Genomic DNA, 10,235 nt, shown 5'->3' with positions numbered 1-10,235 from the left:
CAAGAATCCTCTAGAAGTACTAATCACTGAATCCTTTTCAGTCTTTCCTGCAAGACTGATGTCAAGAACAGATTTCTTGACTTTCTTTTCTGCAAAGATCTAATCTTGCAATGGTAGATGGCAGCGGCAGGAGGAGATCTCCAAAAAACGATAAGGCTGAACTGCTTTTCTCTTTTTCTGGAGAGTATGAAATCTGATCTCTATTCGCAGGAACCTTTCTTGCGATTTTCCTTGGTTCGAAATCTGTTGTTTTTCTCCTCCTTTCTTCTTGATTAAGAAACCTCCTAAATCAGGAGTTATCCCAATCCAAATCAGTATTTGGATAGGGGATAACCTTAATCCTTTCTGCAGATAGAGTTAGCTTACTCCAGATCTTATCAGGAGGTTACCAGATTCAAATCTAACTTGAATTTGGTCTCTAAGAGTGGATAAGGCTAAAGGCCCAATCATTTTACTAACTTCAATCTCAAATTCACCCCATGGATGGGTGATCAAATCAGCCCACCTCGAAATGGGCTTTTTGGCCCATTAAGTGTTCAGTGTCTAATTACATTCCAATCTGCTGCCCAGTTGAGTTTCTTTGTATGGCGTGGGACCCAAGCATTGATCTACACACCAGCCACATGGGTTCGGCCCAGCCTTTAATACAAGGCCCAGCCAAATTCACTGAAAAACTCAATGAACCCCTTGAGTCCATCATACGGACCCTATGGGCCCAACACTTACATTAAGTGGTCCCTGGGCCAAGCAATCTTATAAAAACCCAGGGACTGTGGGCAGGTGCAAGATTAGCCCATCAGGTATTATCCTAAATGGTCTTACACTTAACCTCTCAGCCCTTAATGATCAAGCACTGCCCGACAAGAGAGGACCTCTCCCTCGGCTGCAAGGAACAGTGCCGCACCTCCCTCTCACATGGATCTCGGGAATTAAAACCATTTGCAAACATTTTGAAACCGTACATAAATATAAGTATATTAATTTTGCAAAACAAAATTCCAACGACTGAAATCAACTGCCGGCAGTTTGGTTTCCATCAGAGAGAGTGCATTCCCGATCATTACCCTTTGTCCGACAAAGTGGCTGATTCTGTCACTATGACCACCCACTCAGATGAATTCTCAAACTGTCCCAACATACCTAGGTTTTGATCCCCGCTAAGGATCTCACTGATTGGTATATCAAAGACAGCCTGATCCGACACCTAGTGAAGTGTTATAATCGAGTCTAGGGGTCAGGTGTAACTTTCCAGTTTTGCCCATCTATCTCCAAGGCCCAGGGCAAGACTGGAAATCTGGTCCGGTTCAAGGATTCAAGTAATCCCATACTGCATGTGCCTCGGGTCTTACCCTGGTGGCTGAGACAGGCCATCCCAACACTTGGTGGGACACCAGCATCAGTCTTGGCAAGATAAATCTCCCCAGACTTATTTAACGGCTGTGGACATTTAAAACTAACATGAATCTCTATAAATGTCCAGTTTTAGGGTTTTGCACAGAATTAAACCAAACAACATGAATCAAACATGCACTTTATTTATTTCCACTAAATAACAAAAGTACATCAAATCAGATTGAAGCTAAGGGCATACATAAACTGTCTAACATTAATAAATGTTGTAGGACTGATTGATTTGGGTTTCTCTAGAAGCCAATTTACTTGGTGCAATAACAGAGAGGGCTTGAATTGTGTTTGGGCTCGTTTAGATCGAGTTCTGGTTAACTCAAGCTGGGCGCAATCCTTCCCTTTGAAGCTTGTGACTCATCTTAATCGCACCTGTTTAGACCACTGCCCTCTAGTTTTTACTATGGAGGAGGAAAGACAGATAGGTTTTAAACCCTTCTGGTTTCAGAAGATGTGGCTCTCTCATCACTCTTTTCACACGACAGTCAGGGACTGTTGGACTGAGGAGGTTCACGCGAATCTAATGATGAGTTTTGTTGGGGACATGGTTGAGCTGGCCATGAGGCCCCTAGCCATCTGTCACAGCTCGGCCACATCGGCACAGTTCGGCCGGGCTACGGCATTACCGTGATCCCTCCGACCACGTCAGCTATGCCCCACGGATAAGCCCGCCTAATGGATAGGGATGGGAAGACAACTCCGCCGAGGAGTAGGACTCTACCCCCTATAACCTCGGCGGGGAACTCTGCCCCGATTTCCCTGGAAACCTACTCCGATCAGGATATGAACCCTTTGGCTATAAAAAGGTACTCCATGCTTGAGGTAAGGGACTTTTGACTTCAAACACCCACACTGCTAATTAGCCTGGACCAGCAACCCTATAGCTCAGCCCAGCCATCCACCACCTCCTACTGACTTGAGCTTCGGAGTACTTACTCAGGGGTAATTCCTCGGGCCTCTGACTCCATCCTTGATCGCATATCTTGAAGCGCGGCCTCATCCTTAGAACTCAGCCCTGACCTGCCAGTGAGGACTATCTGATTGCCCTCCTCGATTCATACACTACCTCAAATTGAGCAGCATCAAATTCGCGCCATCTGTGGAAATGACACAAAAAGCCTTTCCTGAAAATCTCATTCCTTGCCGCGCAATTAAGGAAGCGATTAAGATGCCTAAAATCCAGTCTGAATGACCAGCTGGCCATTCCCTGTCTCGGGAGAACCCAGAAGTCCCGCAACCTTTGGCCACAGTAGATCCAGCGCAATTCTGAGCCATGCAAGAAAAGGTTGATAAGATCATCGAATTCATGCAAACACTAGGGTCTGCCGCGCTACCCAACCGGGCTGTCCCCCCTCACGCCCCGACGCGCATGAAGGATGATCCTTGGACCGAGGACCCTAAAGCGCGTCGGTCATATGTAAGGGGAGAGCAGTCTGAGCGTATAAAGCAAGACACGACCCGAAGGCCCACCGCCACTGCCCGTTCCCAAGGACGGGACTACCATAGCCAGACATACCAGTTAGCACACATCCCCGCCAAAGAAAGGCTCGACAAAAGGACGCCACCTTCGTAGTCTCAGCGGTGGCCATGGTAGACTACATCATGGTGCGATGCCCCTTGATGATAATGAAAATTATCATATTTTTATCCCTTTAATATTTAGTCTTTTATATTTATTTAGTACCTAATTGGACTCACTATTCTTATATTTCGATTTAGGGCACGAAAGGAGGCGTTAGGTGAAAAACAAGGCTAATCTGGTAATTTTGCATAGTTTCGGCGCCGCGTGGTAATTTGGGCATAACTCTCCCATACGGACTCCGATTGAGATGATTCAAGATACATTAGAATGATAAGGAAAATCTCTACAACTTTCATGTTTTGGGTTTTGATATATACGGATTAAATCGAGGTCAATATCGGCCCTGAAGTCTCTGCAACCGCATTGGAAATCATGATTTGGGCCGAAAGAAGCCTGCAGCAAAGCCCAGTTCGCTGAAGAAGCCCATCACGAGTTCAGCATGCAAGAGAGTGTAGGATTCGGCTGAGATAGAGGCTGAATCATCAAAGAGTCTTATTAGATTCAAATTCTTTTTGTATTTTTAAAATGAAAAAGAAAGAAAGAGTTAGAGTCCATCTTAGTTAAGGATTTCTGTTTAGAGATAAGGATAAGATTAGATATGAATTAATCATTATCCCATTAGGAAATAAGACTTTCTATTTTTTAGAAAGAACTCCAAAAAGGAGTTGGAAATAGCCCCTCCCCCAAAGGCTATATAAAGGAGGGTGGACTAGCACTCAAGCATCACTCAACCTTGGAGAGAAGAACTTAGCAAGCAAGGGAGAAAGAAAGCAGATTTGGAGCAGCCGAACCTCTCTTCTCTTCTCTATTATCTAATTTTTCTTTAGTTTTCACCTTGACCAGGCATGGCTAAACTCTAATACTTGGTCAAAGGAAACAGAAGCCTCAGAATCCACCAACTGTGAGATCTAATTTGATTTTTATTGTTTGATTTATGCTTTGAATATCGGATGTTCTTCTATGTTCTTGTTCATGATTGTTTCATCTGATTACTAGGAGGCCTACTAGTTTATTATTCATTACAATCTACTGCTAGGTTAGATATCAAATCCATAATTGTTTGATCCCTCTAATCTGTGAAGTAACTAGGGTTTAATGATTTGCTGCGTCAGAAATAATTAGATCATAGGAAGAACACTCGACTGAATTAAATACAACCGCTTGTGCTTGTGTTGTTTAGCTTCATCGATCTCTAATGCTTAAGGCTATTGCTGGATTAAATCTTTAACGCTTGTGTAGGGGTTGTTTAGTAGTAAGGGTTAAGAGGATCGCTTGTTTTCTGATTAACTATGATAGGGAGATACAGGAAACCAATTCCTACGATGAATATTCAAAGTCTGAATTGATTTATTTTTGCATCGATGAGCAGTAGTGAAATTCTGATGGTGGATGTTATCCTAGACCAAGATTCGTTCTTTTGACTAGTCTCAGCACTCTGAATTGCCTTGTTTCCCATTTAAATTTCATTCTTTTAAATTCTGATTTTCTTTCGTTTAATTCTGGTTTTCGTTACATTCAACCCCCCTCCAACTTTGTTCATGTAGCACATAAATCAGGTTAGATACTCTCTGTGGGAACGATCCTTACTCGCACTACTGCATTTAATTTTTACGAGTATAGGTTTTATTTTTGGGTGCCTACAATAGCACGCCAAATTTTGGCGCCGTTGCCGGGGAGTTTTTCTAATCGGTTTTTGTGCCTCTTGTGATCATTATTTTGTTTTTGAATTTTTGAAAAAAAAATTTTAGAGATCACTTTGATTGTTTATGTTTTAGCGTAGAGTATTTTCTGTTTTATTCATTTATTTATTTATTTAATCGTTCTAGATTTTTTTTATTTGTGTTATGGTATGTCGTTCATGGTTTATTAGGGTTCCCTTGATTTATGCCTGTAACTCGATTCTCTAAGAAAGGTGATTTGCAATTCGATCCAGAAATAGAGGGGACTTTGCGCAGGTTAAGGAAGGAAGCTCGGAGTCATTCTGAAGAGAACAATCCAGATCTTGAGTCCCTATCTGTTAACGATTCTGATTTGAGAGAGGAGGACATCATGACTGGAAACTGAACCTTGAAAGAGCTTGTCGCACCTGATTTGAATCAGCAACCCTTATAAATAACTTTTCCTGCTTTAGATACTGATGCTAATTTTGAACTAAAATCTGGACTGATACATCTCTTGCCCACTTTTCACAGTCTTGCAGGTGAGGATCCTCACAAGCATTTGAAGGAGCTGCATGTGGTATGCATGAGTATGAAACCCACAGGGGTAACTGAAGAACAAATTAAATTAAGAGCCTTTCCGTTTTCTCTAAAGGATTCGGCTAAGGATTGGCTCTATTATCTACCATCCGGGAGTGTTACCACATGGAACGAGTGATGAGACTGAAAAGAACCCTATTTTTGTCCCCTAATTTTCATCTTTTTACATTATTTTAGCACTTAAATGAACTCATTACTCTTGTATTTCGATCTGTGAGTTGTTTCCTGATGAGCAGTTGTTTCACATGAGAGGTATGGTTCCATGGTATGCTGATATTGTGAACAATTTGGTCACCAGAGTTTTGCCTAATGACCTTAGCAAATCCAAGAAGAACAAAATCAGGTACGGGGCAAAATATTATGTATGGGACGAACCCTATCTATGGAAATTTTGTTCTAATCAAATGATTAGGAGATGTGTCCCTGAGGAGGAGCAGATGTCGATTCTAATGTTTTGTCATAATTATGCTTGTGGTGGCCATTTTGGGCCAAAGAGGACTGCTCGAAAAGTCTTGGATAGTGGGCTGTATTGGGCCACCTTATTTAGAGATGCATACTTGTTTTGTAAAAACTGTGAAAGATGCCAACAAGAAAGTACACTATCTCGCAGAAATGAGATGCCCCAAACCCCCATTCTTATATGTGAAATATTTGATGTTTGGGGTATTGATTTCATGGGACCCTTTCCTCCCTCTTGTGGTTTTTCTTACATACTTTTGGCAGTTGATTATGTCTCAAAATGGGTGGAAGCCAAAGCCACCAAAATTGATGATTCTAAATGTGTTGTAGGGTTTATCAAGTCTAACATCTTCAGTAGGTTTGGCATCCCTCGAGCCATCATAAGCGATCAAGGGACCCACTTTTGCAATAGAACAGTCGAAGCCTTATTGAGAAGATATGGGGTACATCACCAAATTGCCACTGCTTATCATCCCCAAATTAACAGGCAAGCTGAAATTTCCAATAGAGAGGTAAAGTCCATCTTGGAAAAGACGGTGAATCTGGGAAGGAAGGATTGGAGCCTACGTCTAGATGATACTCTCTAGGCGTATCGAACAACTTACAAGACCCCAATAGATATGTCCCCTTACAGGTTAATCTTTGGCAAATCTTGCCACTTGCCAGTCGAAATTGAACATAGGGCCTATTGGGAAATCAAGCGATGCAACATGAATATGGAAGAAGCAGGGAAGAGAAGGAAGCTCCAGTTGCAAGAGCTGGAAGAGTTAAGGTTAGAGGCATATGAAAATTCAAGAATCTACAAAGAAAAGACCAAATCGTTCCATGACAATGTACTCTTAAGAAAATAATTTAAAATTGGACAAAAGGTCTTATTGTATAACTCTCGACTTCAACTCATGCCAGGTAAGCTGTGTTCCAGGTGGATGGGTCCGTTTATTGTGACTAATGTTTTTCCTTATGGTGCAGTAGAGATCAAAATTCTCGACACAAGTAAGATCTTCAAGGTGAATGGACATCGATTGAAGTTATTCCACGAGGATGCAAATGTCTCCTCTATGGTAGACATCTCGTTGGACATTCCACAGTATTTATTGGATTAAAGGAGCAAAAGGAGGACGTCGAGCATAATGACGTTAAACAATTGCGCTTATGGGAGGCAACCCATTGTGTTTTGTTATTTTGTTTGGTTTTGATTTTTGTGTGTAGTAGGAACCCAACAAGACAAATAGGGAAGTACCCCCAAATCCTTCTACTTTATGCATAATCACATACATTGGAGACAATGTATAACTTAAGTGTGGGGGGGATTAGGAAAATCTGATGGAAATTTGGGATACCTTACCTTCTTGAAATCTCTGCTCCCTGGAAACTTATCCTTGAACGGTTTCAACTTATCAGGAATCATGTGCTTAGGCTGAATAGATAAGATAGGATGCAAGCATGACTAACTGAATCTTTCTTGGCTACATATGGTACCCCATGATTTTAATCGATCAATAGGCAAGATGCATAATTGATTTTCACATAATTATCTGTCAAACATGGCTTGATTATTCTAGAACTTGCTGTGTTAGGCATATTGAGACCACGATCAATGAATTCATGGATCAGGCGACGAGACCCTGTGATTCTTGAGCAAAAAAAAAAAAAAAATCGTGACTAATGTGAGATAGAGCATAAAATGCACTCACATATGGAAATGAAAGCAAGTGTGAGATGGAGCATAAAATGCACTCACACCTTGAAAGAGAAAGCAAGGGGAAGATGGAGAATAAAATGCACTCACCTTAGAACCCCTACCCCTTTTCTCACCTTCAAATCCTTGGAATTTATACTAAGTGGTGGAGATGTGATACATAGCAAGCTTATGGCAATAAGCACACCTTGTTTTGGCTTAAGAAACAAAGAAAGGTAAATGAATCTGGCTGTATTGGTTTGTTAAAGCAATGAGTAACCATTCAGCCAAGGATGCTTCAGCCGGGAAGGTTTGTCTCCTTGACTATCGATTTAACCTAGACCAGGAGGATGGGTGATTTGCGATCACTCTTGGACAAGAAGAAGGGGAGAAAGAGATGAAAGAGGGAAGGTTACCAAGTCTGAACCAAAGCAGGCCTCATGTAGAGATAAAGAGAGATTGAAAATCAATAGTTAGTCTCTCTTGTGTTATTTGAGTTTCTGCCTTGCCCGAGGACGGGCAAAGTTTAAGTGTGGGGGGATTTGATGAGACTGAAAAGAACCCTATTTTTTTCCCCTAATTTTCATCTTTTTACATTATTTTAGCACTTAAATGAACTCATTACTCTTGTATTTTGCTCCAGGGCAATATAGAAGGCAATTGGAAGAAAACATGGCAAAATGGGTGATTTTGCATAGTTTCGGCGACAGTCAGTAATCTGGGCCTAACTCTCAATTTCGGACTCCGAATTGGACAATTCAAGAAGCATTAGAAAGATAAAAGGAAGGCCCACAACTTTTTGTTTTTGGTTTTGACAGATTCGGCCCGAATCGAGTACGAAAATGAACTCGAATTCAGAGAAAGTTCGCAGCCAGGCCCATTTCACAACATAAGCCCCTCGCAGAAGTACCTTGAAGCAGCCCAAGTTTTAAAGCAGCCCAACTCGAATTCAAGAGTCAAGAGTCCAAATCTCGAATGTAATCTCTAAAGAGAGAGTCTTATCAGATCTAAAGTCTTGAATGTAATCCTAGAGAGATTAAGATTAGATCATTAGATAAGAGATAGGATAGGATTAGTTCAAAGAAGATCAAGACTCCCTAAAGATAAGATGATCTCCTAGAAGGAGTTGGAAAACAGCCCTCTCCTTTGGCTATATAAAGAGGGGGGCGAACCAGCTCTGGCATCACTCACTCCAAGATCCAAGAGATCATCAAGAAGACCAAGAAAGCTTAAGAAAGCAGTTCGGCCATGGAGAAGCAAAGCATGGAGATTGCACAAATCATGAGCAGCTAAGCTTCTTTTTCTGATTCAAGGGGGGATGTTCGATTGTGTCATTGTGAGGTTCTGTAGTTAAGTTATTTTCTTGCTTTTTAATTCAAGTAATCATTGATTCTTGTGCATATCTTTATTGGATGTTGATGTTAATTAGTTGGACAAACTGAATTAATGTTGATTTTCCTACTGCTATCCATGATTTCAATGATCTGTAATTGTCACGAATAATGGTACAAGTAGCAATTAGGTTGATGTCTTTTTGGGTCAATTGTTCGTGACAGCCTTTGACCAATGTTTTAACATGGTTCAACCTAAAGGAATTGATGGAACAAGATTCAGTAATTGCAACTATCTCAATTATTATTATTTTGGTTTAACTTTTTTCACAAATCTTAATGCTATCACTGTTTAACATGGACGCTATCGTACCCAGTTGAGTGGTGATAAGTGTTGATCGAATGCTGGGTTTGGTCAACTGAATTAGGAAAAGACAAGGTTTATTATGGCTATCCTAATAAATCTAAGGTTAAATGCTTGAATTGCGAGAATGCTGAAGTGTACCTAGGATCGATGGCCAATCGATTCAACCCGAACCCTTGAACCAGAACTCGGTAAGACTGATTTTCTCTTGTTCATTTATTTTGTTATTGCTTTCTTATTCTTTTAATTTTTAGTTATTAAATTTTCCACTCAATTACATTAACCATTCAGCTAAGAGATTATTGATTTGCTCCCTGTGGGATTTGACCTAGAACCACTTTTACTGCAAATATTTTATTGTGGGACTAGTATTAATTTTGAGAGCTTTGACAACCCGTCAACGAGATGAAGAGGCTATTCTTAGAGAATTACTTCCCAGCTTCAAGGGCGACCAACATCAGAAAAGAAATTTGTAGTGTAAGGCAATACAACGGGGAGTCCCTACATGAATACTGGGAACGTTTTAAAAAATTATGTGCAAGCTGCCCCCATCATCAAATCAGCGAGCAGCTACTTATCCAGTATTTCTATGAGGGTTTTCAACCCACTGGTAGGAGCATGATTGATGCTGCTAGTGGAGGAGCTTTAGTGGATAAAACTCCCGAGGCCGCGAGAAATCTGATTGCAAATATGGCAACCAATTCCCAACAGTTTGGCTATAAACTTGACCCTCCACCAAAACATGCCAATGTGGTAAATATCTCTTCCCTTGAACAACAAATTGTGAGTCTGACCTCTCTTGTTCGTCAAATGGCTGTAGGTAACACGCAAACAGTGAAGGCTTGTGGGATATGTTTGTTATTAGGGCATCCAACCGATATGTGCCCAACTATTCAAGAGGAGCTCGTTGAGCAAGTAAATGCGGTAGGTGGCTTTCCAGGGCAACCGCATAGGAAATATGATCCCTATTCGAGCATGTATAATCTGGGATGGAAGGATCATCCCAATCTTAGCTCTGGGAATCCGCAAAACCGCCCGACTTACCAGCAATATCATCCGCACCCCCCTAGACAACAGCCAACCCAAACTTCAAATTCAAGTATGTCTTTAGAGGATATTGTCAAATCTCTTGCCACTAACACTTTGCAATTTCAGCAGG

At 41.2% G+C, this 10,235-nt stretch overlaps 1 non-coding gene across 1 annotated transcript; it reads right to left on the bottom strand.

Moving 5' to 3' along the window:
- Positions 1–9,529: 9,529 nt before the first annotated feature.
- LOC148801415 (small nucleolar RNA R71) lies at positions 9,530–9,636 on the bottom strand. The gene has a single exon (XR_016084898.1). It is a non-coding gene; the product is annotated as a small nucleolar RNA R71 (small nucleolar RNA).
- Positions 9,637–10,235: the final 599 nt, after the last annotated feature.

The sequence above is a fragment of the Nelumbo nucifera genome, chromosome 3, assembly GCF_055504915.1.
Source record: "Nelumbo nucifera cultivar China Antique chromosome 3, China Antique-T2T, whole genome shotgun sequence".
In the NCBI taxonomy this organism is placed as follows: Eukaryota; Viridiplantae; Streptophyta; class Magnoliopsida; order Proteales; family Nelumbonaceae; genus Nelumbo; species Nelumbo nucifera.
Note: the sequence above shows the minus strand (reverse complement) of the source record. Positions and strands in the feature narration are given on the sequence as shown.